The sequence below is a fragment of the Nycticebus coucang genome, chromosome 5 (genome assembly GCF_027406575.1).
Source record: "Nycticebus coucang isolate mNycCou1 chromosome 5, mNycCou1.pri, whole genome shotgun sequence".
Lineage (NCBI taxonomy): Eukaryota > Metazoa > Chordata > Mammalia > Primates > Lorisidae > Nycticebus > Nycticebus coucang.
In genome coordinates, this window is record NC_069784.1 from 79,759,361 (window position 1) to 79,773,492 (window position 14,132).

At 34.2% G+C, this 14,132-nt stretch overlaps 1 pseudogene; it reads left to right on the forward strand.

The window, feature by feature from the left end:
• The first annotated feature begins 944 nt into the window (after nt 1-944).
• Nucleotides 945-14,132, forward strand: part of LOC128585528 (S-methyl-5'-thioadenosine phosphorylase-like) — a 40,911-nt pseudogene continuing 27,723 nt past the window's right edge.

Below are 14,132 nucleotides of genomic sequence, written 5' to 3' on the forward strand. Positions count from 1 at the left end.
ACATGGACTCTGATAACACCTTCAGCTCCCACTACTTTATGTGAGGGTAAAATAGCTTCTGGAGGCTGTTTCCAAGAACAGGTGTGTAGAAGAGAAAAGGGGTCAGGCGGAGAGGGAGGAAAAAGGAAATAAGGTAGTGGAAAGGTTGGAATTGTAGGAGTTGGGGACCAAGTGGGAGCAGAAGTTTCAGGAGATGGAGAGGCATAAAGTGCAGGACAAAATGATCAGTGGGGTTGAAGTCTATGTCAGAGGTGGAAGGTTGAGGTGGCAGCTATTCACTGAAAAGGAGAATTTGAAAGGTGATACAGGTCTGACAGAGTGAAGGATGACCCCAAAAGAAGAAGAAAGCTTAAAGATAGGGGACCCCAGACCAGACCACTTGCTGACTTGGGTTATGGAACTGTGACCATCACTGAGAATGTTGAAATCCAAGGCTCCATTCTCAGGGTATTGCTTTCCATTATCTAGTGCATGTTCAGCCCGGAGTGTTATGGAGGAAGGACAGAATGTATGACTGCCACTGCATGTGAGGTAAGGAGGAGGAATGGGGGCTGAGGCTCGCCAGTGTGGAGGCAGGCATCCCTGTGTCACCCATAGAACCAAGAGGACAAAGTCTGGAGACTCCCAACCCTGTCCCTTAGGCGTCCCAAGGGAAGGTGTTAGGGGGATTGGGACACTGATCCCAGATCCTGGGGCAAATCCCAACCTAGTACTAGGATTTTCAGAGTAGTCAAAGAATGGAAAAGGGAATGAATGCAAGAGGAACAGGAGTTCCCAGAGGAAAAGGAGGAGTCCCTTTCTGCAACTTACTAAGTCCTTAGAAATTGGTGTGCAGTGGTGTTTGGAAGGAAGGCCGCTCAAGTCTCAGGTGGTCCCTGGACTGGTCTCACTGCCTCCTTTCATAGCCAATGCAGCAAAAATATGAGAGGTTCTGGCATAGAACCATGGTCAGGGTCCGCAAGAAAGAAGAGGAGGCCAGTCTAGGGACAAGGAAAGACTTTAATAGAGGAGAAAAGGAAAATGGAGACCAACCAGGTGTCAGCTCTGGTATATAATTTTCAAAACTTTAAAATATAAATATAAATAAATAAATATCTGTGAATACTTTTGATTTTATTTCCCCATCTATATTGCAGTGCTAGAAAGAAATAGATTTATAGCTAAATAAAAAAAAGAAAGAAATAGATTTATAGCTAAGTCATGATTCTGTTGAGAAATTAGAAACACATTAATGCTGAGAATTACTTAAAAATAATTCTCCTCTCCAACTGTATCAGTAATATCCATTTTGACTGATTAACTATATATTGCCCAAAATGTGCTGGCTACTTTATAGTTTACATAATTAAGTGATTCAGATATTACAAACATAAGAAATGCTATACGCATTGGCAATTATATTTGTCACCTATAAAAGTAACATAAATTACATAAAAAGGTAAAGGTTTACAGTTTTCTCATGTAAAAGAATTCTAAGACAGAGAGCCCTTAACTGCTAGGAAAGTTCCGTGATATCATCAATGCTTCATTTTCTTTTTCTTGCATCCATCATTTTTACTACAGTGTTTCTATTGTCAAGCACATCTTGTGGTTACCTGTTTTCCTTTGTAGCTTCAGTCATCATTTTTGTTTCAAATAGAAAAGCTCATGAAAAAAACGTTATCTTTCTTTAAAGAACTTTCTCAGAAAGCCAATTGGGTGATTCTCCTTATATCTCCTTGATCTTATCAATCTTCAAATAAAGCTGGGAAATAAGGGATATAGATGGCTGTAGATCAAGCATAGTTATGTTTCAAGGGAAGTTATAAAAAATGGATACTGGATAGGTGCTTTATGCCATAAAGCACAAGTGAAATAAGTTCCCAATATCTGATGATTGATAACTTTATCCATGCTGATGCCATGTAAAGGATTCTATTCAAAAAACAACTAAGTTTTGGTGTAGAAATTACAAATAGCACAACTCTGGGGGTAAGAAGGGAGAGAGTATAGAATTAGAATAAGTAATACTTGTAGAGTTGACCAGTACACAAAATACATAACCATAGGGGGCATTTCTAAATTATTTGATTCATTTAAATAAAAATTAAAATCATAATGGCTTTCATTTTTACTCTAAATTTTTCATAGGTAAAGCAAGGATGATACATGGGTCTGAGGAAAACAGAAATTATAAGCAGTACATTTAAAAAAAAGAAGAGGGAAGTTTGAAAGTTCAACTAATTTTATAGACAATACAACTGATGTGTGTCTAGGAACTTGGAATTATTAAATATTTGGAGAAAATTTATAAAGAAGAAAAGCTAATCTTAAAGTATTTTCACCGAGGAACTTTCTGATATATTCTTATATATAAAAGGCTTATCACACATATGCTTACAGTCACACAAATTTCATATCATTCTTCACTCACATCTATCATAAAGTTAGTAGTTGAGCAGAGATCAACTTTTGTTCTGGATCTTAGGTTAAGGTTGAAGATTTTCAATTGCTGAGATTTTTGCAGTGAAAATTATATGATGGGTATCTTGTATGGACAAAGGCTATGGCCAGCTTAGTGTCCTGCATTGCTGCTTATGAAATGCGAACTCAGAGTGAGCCAAGGTACGGAGCAGGAAACCAAGAACTGAATTTGTTTTTAATTGCCTGTCTTTTTTATTTAGTCTTCTAAAAGATATCTAGCCTGGTGATTCCCTGTGACTTTTCTGTAATCATTAAGCATTTCAAGGAGCAGTTGGTTTATACTAAAAGTTCAATAGGGCAAGACTATTTCTCTTCATTTTCTGAAGTAAAATAATTCACTCTTGTTCAGGTGTTATATGGGACAACATTTCATTGAAGAGCACAGAAAATTAATGAGTTTGAAGGCAATTGAGCCATATTTTCAAGCAGTAAAAGCAAAGAACTAGACAAACACTGTTTGTTTTCTGCTCCAAAGGCATTATGACGATACTACATATTGGTCAGTAAAGCAATAAAACCACATTTCAGTGACCCTCGGGTCAGCAAACATTCAATCCACCAAAATAATGGAGTCTACGTGGACCAAGATTCAAAAATAAAAGGGAGAAGTAATACCTCAGATTTCCAAAGAGCTATAATGAAAGTGTAAATAACTTATTTTTAATTAAAGCATAGAGGAGGAAATACCATCATCAGAAGTCATTTTTGAAGGCATTATTTCTGTGGACTATCCAGTGAACATCCTATCCTTGAAGGCATTATTTCTGTGGACTATCCAGTGAACATCCTATCCTTGAAGAAGGAACTATGTGGCTTTCCTGGATCAGGAGAAATAAAATCTTCATTAAATAAACATACCTAAGAGTAGTTATTCCCTAAACTTTGTACTTTCTATCAATAAAAAGTTTTAAAATTGTGAAAAAAAAAACAATAAAATATCCAATTTTGATTGGGTCTTTGGAGGTATTTATTTAAATTTCCAACACTGTTTGAGCTTAATTATACAAACCCTTCAAACTATCCTACTGATTTTCTGAATATTTTTAGTATATTCTATTGCATAAACTTATAAAAATTGTCCAAACATGACTCTTCATTGTTATTACACTTAGTTTGTGTGCACACACACGTGTGTATGTGTGTGTGTGTGTCCAAATTCTCCTAAAGTTCTTTATCAACCATAGTCTTCTGGAGGTACTAGGAATAATTCTGTGGTTTAGAAAGGTTTCCATAGCACATTTTAAAAAATTTTATAGAAAATAATTAAGGAATTTAATGAGTGATATTTTAAGGTTAAAAATATTTTTATTTGTTTCTCTTTAAGAATAGGCCTCACATTATTTTTGTTTATAGTTAATCAACTATATTTTCAGAACATGTTAAAGTTTATAGAAAAATAGAGGGGTAAGTAGAGTTTCCATCTACCTGTTAACTACCACCTCATGTCTCAGTTTTCTCTATTGTTAACATCTTCATAAGGTGGTAAATTTGTTACAAAAAAGAAATCTGTATGAACATTAGTATTAACTAATGTTCACAGCATACCTAGTGTTCACTCTGCATTGTACATTTTAGGGGTCTTGGAACATGTGACTACCATTTCAGTTTCACATGGAATTGTTTTATGGCTCTAAATTTCTCTCTGTTTTGTTACACTGAAACTTGCGCAGGAAACTTGTGCCTCCTCCCTCCTCACAAACCCCTAACAACTACTGATATTTTTACTATCCCCATAGTTTTGTCTTTTTCTAGAACATAATGTAATTGAAATCATGGATTATGCATTTTTTTCTTTGATTGATTTCTTTTTGCCTAGCAATAAGCATTTAAGATCGCTCTATGTATTTTAATGGTTTTATAACTCATTTGTTTGTAACACTATTGCTATTGCTATTGTATGGATGTACGCTACTTTTTTATTGACTTACTGAAGGACATTTTGGTTGCCTCCAAGATTTGCAATTATAAACAAAGCTTCTGTAAACATTCATGCACAGATTTCTGTGTAGACATAAGCTTTCAACTCCTTTTAGTAAAAACTAAGAAGCACAGTTGCTGGGTTGTATTGTAAAAGCATGTTTTATTTTATAAGAAACTGCCAAACTATCTTTTTTAAGTAGCTGTGCCAATTTTTATACCCACCAGTAGGAAGGGACACAAAGGGCTCAGCTCCTGTAGCTCAAGTGATTAAGATGTCAGCCACATACACCAGAGCTGGCAGGTTCGAATCCAGCCTGGGTCTGCCAAACAACAATGAAAACTACAACCGAAAAATAGCCAGGTGTTGTGGCAGGCACCTGTGGTCCCAGCTACTTGGGAGGCCGAGGCAAGAGAATCATTTAAGCCCAGGAGTTGCAGGTTGCTGTGAGCTGTGAAGCCATAGCACTCTACCCAGGGTGACAGCTTGAGGCTCTGTCTCAAAAAAAAAAAAAAAAAGAAAGAAGGGACACAAAAATAAGAGATTGAAGAGGGATGGGAGGAAAGCCTGGCTGGCTGAACAAGGAAGTCTGGAGGGCCCATAGGAACATTTACCACTCATCAGCTCTTACTAAGAAAAGGGGAAAGAATGTAAGCATGAGGCAAACCTAGGTAACCAATGACTAAAAGGGCAATTTTCACCAATCCATGAAAAGCAAATGAACCAGAGAGGGATTGGTGGGAAGTGATGAAATAAAACATGAAAGACAAAGACATGAGAGACAGAGATGGAATTGAAAGGCAAAGATGGGATCAGGGGGTCTGGGATATCTTTCTGTTATCATAAGAGAAAAATGGAGTGCCCGAACAGCTTTATTTTCAAGGAGGCAGTACAAAGTTGTTTTTCGAGGAGGTAAGAAACATTTTCAACTTAATTATGAGAAGAAAAACATGCACATATTCCTAGGTAAATATAACGTATTATTAGTGTGTGACCTCTAAAATATGGGCAATACTACACATCTACAAGATTAGCTGGGAAATGTATGTGACTGCTTTGAAGTGCAGCTGTGACATTAAAAGCTCAAGCTTTAAGGAAAACATGTTTTTCTTCTGCTGGGTGAAAAGTTGAAGCTTAGAAAAAATATGTTATCTTTTGAGGAGGGTCAGTAAAGGGGGATTCATCCCCTGGACGTTCTCCCAAGCTGTGGAGGCCCTGCCACCTCACAGCTAGCACTCTATAGGCAATAATGCCTGGAGACCCAGAGAGGCCAAAGAAAGAGCTGCAACCAATTTCAAATGGAGAGAAAGAGGGTATTTACACCTCTGTACTGCCTTGTGTCATCTCCCTTACCTGTTCTCATTCAGGAGAGGGACCCACTGGTAGCTCTCTTTGAAAGTGCTCTAAACTTTCCCTTTATTCTTAAATAAAATTTGTTTTTGTTACACTGAAATTTGCACAGGTTACTTTTACACTCTATTCATGCTGCTTGTGCTTCTCCAGTTTTATTTTCAGTTGCCATTCATTTTTTTCTTTTCGATTACGCCCATGTCTCTGTTGCATTTTCTAGCTCAGCCAAGTGATTGAACCAGGTCAACTGGGTTCAGGGAACCAGGATCCTTGACCTCCCAAAATAAGCAATGAATAAGGGTTATGTTTGCTCCACATTCTCACCAGTACTTGGTGTTGTTGGTGCTCTGGATTCTAGCCTTTCCACTAGATGTGAGTGATATCTCAGTGTTATTTTAGTGGACTATTCCCTACTGACCAGTGATGCTGGGCATCCTTTCACACGCTTATTTGCCATCTGTGTCTCTTCTTTGGTGAGTTATCTGGTCTGATGTTTTGTCCAGTTTATGACTAGGTTGTTTGTTTTTATTATTGAGTATTAAGAGTTCTTTGTATATTTTGTATTGAAAATCCACATTCTTTAAGAAATCTTTTGCCCTGGACTAACGGCTTACCTTTTCATTGTCTTAGTACCTTTTGCAGTATCTTAATATTGATGAAGTCAATATTATCATTTTTTTCTTTCTTGGATAGTGCATTTGGTATTATATCTGGAAAAATCAGAACCAAACCTATAGTCATCTAGATTGTCTCCTAGGATATTAATATTCTTGTATTTCAAATTAGGTCTATGACTTAATTTTTCTTAAAGGTATAAGTCAGTCTTAGATTGAACAATGAATATTTAATGTGAGTTTTCAGTTGCTCTAGCACCAATTTTTGAAAATACTATCTTTTTTTTCTTTGAATTGCCTTCCTCCTCTATAAAAAAGAAAGCAGCTAACTGTATTTACACCAATTTTTGAGCTCTTGATTCTGTGCCATGGATCATTTGTCTACTCATTTGCCAAAATGTTCTTGTTGTTTTATCTTTATAAGTCTTGTAGTTGTGTAGTGTCAGTCCTCTCACTTTTTTTTTTTTTATTTCAATATTGTGTTGGCTATTATGGCTGTTCTGCTTTTCCAGATAAACTCTAGAAATTAATACTAAATTTTAAGAGAAAAACTAAGGTTGAAAATTGATGCTAAGATTTAAATTTTTGTATCAGGATTATTCCATTAATGTTTACAAAAAGATCAGTTTTGTATTTGTTTAAGTCAAAGATTATAAACAACTTTATTGTACATATTAATCTGTTGCTAAATATATATATTAGAGTATCTTATATAATATATATTCAACTAATATATTTTTGTTAAAATCATTTGTTAAGTATAGAAGATCTTCACATAATATCATTGTGTTCAATATTATTTGTTGAAACATTGATGGTAGGAGAAATCTATTACAGATTAGGGCAACTGTCTATGTGGGTTTACATGTTCTCCCCATGTCTGTCTGTATTTTTCCTTGAATCCTCCAGATTCCTACCACATTATAAATATGTGCACATTAGATTAATCCATGTGTCTAAATTATCCCATTGTGAGTGACGGTGAGTGTGGGATTACTGTCCCACCCAGAGAGGGTGCCTCCCGTAGGCCCTGATTTGTGGCCACCATGACTTCGAACTAGAATAATTGGGTAAATAATTATCTTACTTTATAAATTAATCTTTCTAAAATGTATGTATAACCCAATTTATTTCAATGTTTAATACTAGCAGTGTTTTTGTCTGTATTTAGAAATTTGTTGCTGTCTTATGACCTGAAATATGTTGCAGAAAGTTAAATTTTGTTTATACAAGAGTTATTGGTGTAAACACAAAACTCAACTGGTTTTGATGTCAGTTTCCTTAAAGTGTCAGTTTCCAAGAACCTATTATTGATATTAAAGAGAACCTACTGCATATAGTAGATGGTTTATACTTCATATATCAAAAAATGTTATACTGCCCTTGCTTAAAATCTGAAATTTATCATATAAACTATTTAAAAAGCTAGCATGTTCACTGTAATGCATATAGATAATAGTGTTTTACATATATGCAAATATTTATCAGTTGCTATTATATCTAGATTGTGTATTTCTTTATTAATTACCTGTCTATAAAATGGCATACATAGAATAGAAGAATTCTGACCTCTTTTCCAAATTTCAAATCCAAGAATTGTATCTCTTTTTCTTCTTCTTATATTCTCATATAGTATATCATAAAAAGGATAAAACTCCAATGACATTTTTGTTATATTCCTAAGCATATGTATAGCTTTGTATATGAATTTTAAGACTTGAATTAAAGTCATTTTAGTGTATTTAGTAGAAAAAGTTTATTCTTGTGGGTCTCATGAAACACAGGTTTGAGATTCTTGAAAAAAATCTTTTTTGAAAAAGTACTAAATATCAACTTTCCATTGCCTATGACACTTTGGTGAACACTTCTTTTAAGTATTTGACACAATAAAAGGTGTATTCAATTTTGATTGATAATCAATAAAATTTACTTAATTGATGTTTTTAAGATAATTGATGACAGACAAAATGAAGAACAGCAAAAGGAAGAATATTTCACATGGATAGTTCAAATATTTTTTATTCCTTGTGAAAGAGAAATTTCAGTCATTAGCTCTTTTCTCACAAGAATTGCTTTATTTTCTAAAAATGTGTCAGTCATTTCTATATTGTATCACCTATGTAATCAAGGAAACAGATGAGAATGGGTTTGCCCTCAGTAAAATGGCTGAGGGTTGCCTGGTTAATTTTTATTTACCTAGTAAATAAATGCATAACAAATATTTGTTTATTAAAGAAAATGGGATGCTGGCTTGTAGTGTATTCCTAATTTTAGGGTGTTTAAAAACTCATTCTCACTCTAGAACCTGAAGATTCTACACATATCTCTCAAGGAAAAAAAAAATTGCTCATCATATATGGCTCTGGGATTAAGCCTAGGAAATGAGTAGGGTTTACAAAGGTATTGTGAAAGATAAATATAAGGAATCATCAGTATTTGGAGCTTTAGTTCTATTTCTCTCAGGTCAGTTGAGTGATTTCAAACAACCTCTCTAGTTGATGCAATCTTATCTCTCAAATAAAGGGGCTTAGCTAATCAATTTTAAAGTCCTATTAAGCATTAAGATTTCTATGTATCTCTAATGATTAAACATCCCCAGGACATTAGAGGAATGAAAGAAAAGAACATAGATTTGGGGAGAGAAAATTTTGCTGATTAAGAGCTCATAATATGTCAACTTTACATGAATTAATTCATTTTACTGTCACAGGAATCTTAAAAAGGAAATATTACTACTTTTTCCACTAGTACAAATAAAGAAACTGAAGAAGAGAGAAGTAATGTGCCTGAGGAGATATACGTAAAAGAGAGAGCCAGGTTTTAACCTTGGCATTTTAAAACAAGAGCTGTGTCTTACATTCTAAAGGCTTGCATGTGTCAAATACTCAACACAAGTTTGAGGTTGTGTTCTTAATATTTTTACATTATAGCAATACTCAACTGGCCTTAGAAGACTTCTGGCAGGGGTAAAGAAATCAGTTGAGCAATTCTAGATGTATAATCTAAATGCTTCATCTTAAGTTTATTGAGAAATTTTCAAAAGGGACTGTTCCAATTAGCAATTAGAGCTATGTACTAAGTTAGCATAGCTCTCAAAACAATCCACAGGCAGCCTGTATTAGCATAAACTTGAGTATGTTAATTTGTATATTCTCAGATGCCAACCTAGATATATTGAATTTTTTATGAGAAATGGAGTTCAGAAATAAATAAATTTTGGTCACTGTTTATAATGTAAAATTCGATAGTAATTTCTTTATATGAAAGAAATAATTTCTAGGTTTTATTATTCATGTATATAATCCCATCATAATTCTACATGCCAAAATCCTAAGGTTGTTTTTATTTTAATGCGGTTACCTAGCTGAGCAGGCAATCTAGTAGCTTTTCTTCCAGCCATCTAACCATCCCTTTGTTCAAAAATCTACATTTACGATGTACCAGATATCACACGTGTAGATGGTTCTAATATGATGAAAATATATTATATTATGAAGGCAAACCAAACTATTTTGAAACTGTTTTGGTGAAAAGACATAGTTTAAGAAAAGACTTATCCTTTGTTATTAAACATCCATTCCTGTAGTATATATGTCAGTGCCTCATTTTCCAGGTTAACTAGTGTGTAACTGGTGTGTAACTAGCTTAAACCAAGGGTATTGCCTGACTCTGGTTGAGATTCTAATCCTGAATTTTACATATGTTAACATGAGGTCTTGTATAATTCATTTTTATCTATAATACAGATGTATTTGTACATTTTTTATCTATTTCACAGAGTTGTTGGGATGCTACAGAAGAACTATTTGTGAATGGACATGGAAGAAATTGACATGTGGATATATTTTATTAATATTATAGTAGTAACAATAATTAATAAAATACATTTTTTACGTTCTAAAGGATTTTAGCACAATTCTATCCAATTATACTTCATGTGCTTGAATTTCACTTTTTAGTCTCAAAGTATTAAGAGGGCACAAATATTTTCATTACATGGATTGCTTTTATAAAGCTTAAATCAAAGCGGTTAGTGTGTCCATCACCTGAATAATGTTCATTGTACTAATAGGTAGGTTTTTGACTCGTCCTTTCATTCATCCTTCCTCTTTCTACTTTTCTAATGACTTTTACTTGTCTCTGTCCACATGTGTCCACTGAGTAGTTCCAAGTGATTAGAAAGTACATAGTCTTTATGTTTCCATTCTTTAGATGCTCCACTTAGGATAATGGTCTCCAGTTCCATTCAAGTTGCTGCAAAAGATGTTGATTCATTTTTTTTATGGCTGAGTAGTGCTCCATGGTGTGTATGTGTGTGTGTGTGTGTGTGTGTATATAATCACATTTTGTTAATCCACTTATGTATGGAAGGGCAGACAGCATAATATATATATAACTTTAATATATATGTATAATCACATTTTGTTAATCCACTTATGTATGGAAGGGCAGTTAGGTGGATTCCACATATTTGCAATTATGAATTGTGCTGCAATAAATATTCAAGGGCAGTTGGATTTTTGATAAAATGACTTCTTTTACTTTTGTAGGTGCCCAGAAGTCAGGTAACTGGACCACATGCTAAGTTCACTTTTAGTTCTTTGAAACATCTCCTAACCCTTTTCCACAGAGGTCACACTAATCTGCAGAACCATCAACAGTGTATAAATGTGCCTTGCTCTTGGCATCCATTGTTTTTTTACTGTTTATTAATAGCCCTTCTGACAGGAGTAAGGTGATATCTCATTATGATTTTAATTTGAATGTCTCTCATAATTAGTGATATTGAGCACTTTTTTTTCATGTTTGGTAGCCATTTGTCTACCTTCTGTTGAAAAACTTTTGTTCCTGTCTTTTTCCCCCTTTTTAATGGGGATATTCGTTTTCTCCTTGTATAGTTTGTCAATATTTTCTCCCATTTTGTAGGTTGTCTATTTACTTTGTTTATTATTTCCTTTACTGTGCAAGGGCCTATTAACTTAATCCTACATTTTCTTGTCAATTTCTTATGGCTTCATTCCTTACATTTAATTATTTTATTCATCTTGAATTAAATTTTGTGAGTGGTGAGAGACATGGTTCTAATTTCATTCTTCTGCGTGTGGTTTTCCAATTCTCCAAGACATTTATTAAATAAGGTTTTTTCCGCCAATGTATGCTGCTGTCTGCTCTGTCAAAGATTAGTTGGTTGTAGGTGGATGGTTTTATATCTGGGTTCTCTGTTCTGTTCTGTTGGTCTATGGTTCTTTTTTTGATCTAGTATCAGTACTAGATCCTTGTAGTATCATGTGAGGTCTGGTAATGAAATGCTTCCAGATTTTTCTTTTTGCTCTACTTTGCTTTAGCTGTTCAGGATCTTTTTGGGTTCCAAACAAACAGTATTTGTTTTTTTCTAAATCTGTACAATATAATGTCAGTGTTTTGATGGGGATTGCACTGAATCTGTAAATCACTTTGGGCAGTGTGAGCAGTTTGACAATGTTGATTCTACTGATTCCTGAGCATATTCCTAAGTATTTTATTTTCCTTGTACCTTATACCAGTAACAGCCAATCTGAGAGTCAAATCAAAAACCCAGTCCCTACAAAGAAAATAAAAGACTTGTGTTTGGATTTTAGATGAAGGAAATCTACCTTGAGCCAGAGTCTTTCAATACAATTTAAATATCCCTACTGTTTTGTTTTACTCTTGCTACTAAGATCTGCATTTATATAGTTAAAGCAATTCAACAAAATAATAGAACATCAAAAATAGGTAATGTTTCAATGATGCATACCTTTCCTTGAATTGACATATTTATTGTGATAATAATTTTCTATTACCTTATTAAATCTAATGCCAATGTTAATCTGAGATGAGAGTCATGCAACAGTGAAGGTGACCAATGTCAGGGGTAGTACTTAAAGTATCCATTTTATGTGACATGATTTCAGTTATAATAGCTAAACCACTGCTTTGGTATCAATGGCAAAAACAAAGCAGGATGGAGAGTAAATGGTACTATACAGGTGAATCAAATATAAAAAGAATGGTAAACAAGTATTCAAAATGAATACTTAGAAAAATAAACATTCACAGTCTATTTTAACAATTACTCTTCACAGTATCCATGGCAATAAGCTCCTCTAGGTATCCAGCAACTTGAAATTCATCATTAAACAGAGAATAGAATGAGTACAAAGAGTGTTCTCTAAAGCTACTAAGAGTCAAACTTAGTGTTGCTGTATGGACAGTCATGAAAGAATAGCATTTCAGGATAAATTGGGGCAACTTAGCACTGCTACTTTTATTTATAGATGAAACTGGTTTCAACTATGTTCCCTGAGCTCTTTGCTTTATTTTGAATTTTTGTTACTTTCTTTTTCCTAGTGAAGTTTTATGTGATTTGGCTATGTGAGAATTTTTCCCTTTCTTTCCTTTGAGCCTGCTGAGTTTAATGTAGCCAATGCAAACTGATGAGGTCTTACACTGTGGAAAGTAGTATACCTCCAGATATCCCCTACCGCAAAAACATAGGATAAAACAATAAGTCATTCTTTCCACTCTAAAACATAAAATTAGTCCCCATAAATCTTAATATAATATCACATGAAATTCTTCAAAGAAACTTATTTTTTGGTTTTGTGTTTTTCTCTTCCATTTGCCATCATCATCCAAAATATTTTATTAATGCATTTTATATATTAAGATGCCAAATCTTAATGTATAGTGATTTTAATTATTCCATGTTGATAACATTTTATGTTAAGCTGAGTTGTACTTTGGTAGATTTTTTCTTGCCATTTGCTAAATGAAAGTCAGGATTTGGGGAAGCAAAATGTTAAGAATTTATTAAGCAACATCTATTTAGTAGATGGGAAAAATTTATGATTTACAGTATTATTTGGAATCTCCAATTAATCAAGCCCCAATAGTAACTTCAATCTTTTTACATGGACTCTAAGCTTTGGGCAGTTTATTACATAGAGCTCTCCTGGTCCCAATTCTACTTCTCGCTGATTTTTTCTCAGCTTATCAGTCAGGCATGATAGCTCCTGCAGGTGCTCCTGTAAGTCCAACAGATCATCATCATCAGTGTCATTTATTGACTGCCAGATAAATACTTGGCAGAGCATGATGTAAATTGCTTTTCTGGGAAATCTACCTCTACACATAAATGTATCTTTCTTTTCTAAAGTGGCACGCCAATATGTGCAACTAAGAAACAGTTATCTCTCGGACAGATCTAGTGTTCTTTTAGATCAGTGGTTCTCAACCTTCCTGGTGCTGTGACCCTTTAATACAGCCTGTAGGGAGGTTGAGAACCACGGTTTTAGATAGGTTTTTCATGGGCCATACAACCAAGGCTTAAGACAAAGTTTTATCTCCTTTGATTAAAAGATCCTTATAATGGACACACCAAGTTGAAACCCAAGAAAGTACAAATTAACTAGTTTTATAAAGCATACAAAAAGTACATTACCTGTTTTTTGAGTAGCATAGCATGAGCAAAGTAATAGTGCAAATCTTTTCAACTGTTCTGAACTTACTAAACTTAGTTTTCCTTTTGTGACTCTCTGTATGTTCTATGTGAAAGTCACCAGTTCCTTCCAGTGAGTGCACAAGTAGAAAGTTGTTTTGTTGCTTGGTAAGGGTCATTCTCTTCTATGCTAGTTAACAATGTACAACCAGCCTCTGCTTTCAAAGAGGGTATCTATTAACTGAATGTTTGTGTTTCCTAAAACTCGTATGTTAAAATATAACCCTCAAGATAATTGTAAATTCCAATGTGAGTATAGGACATTTTA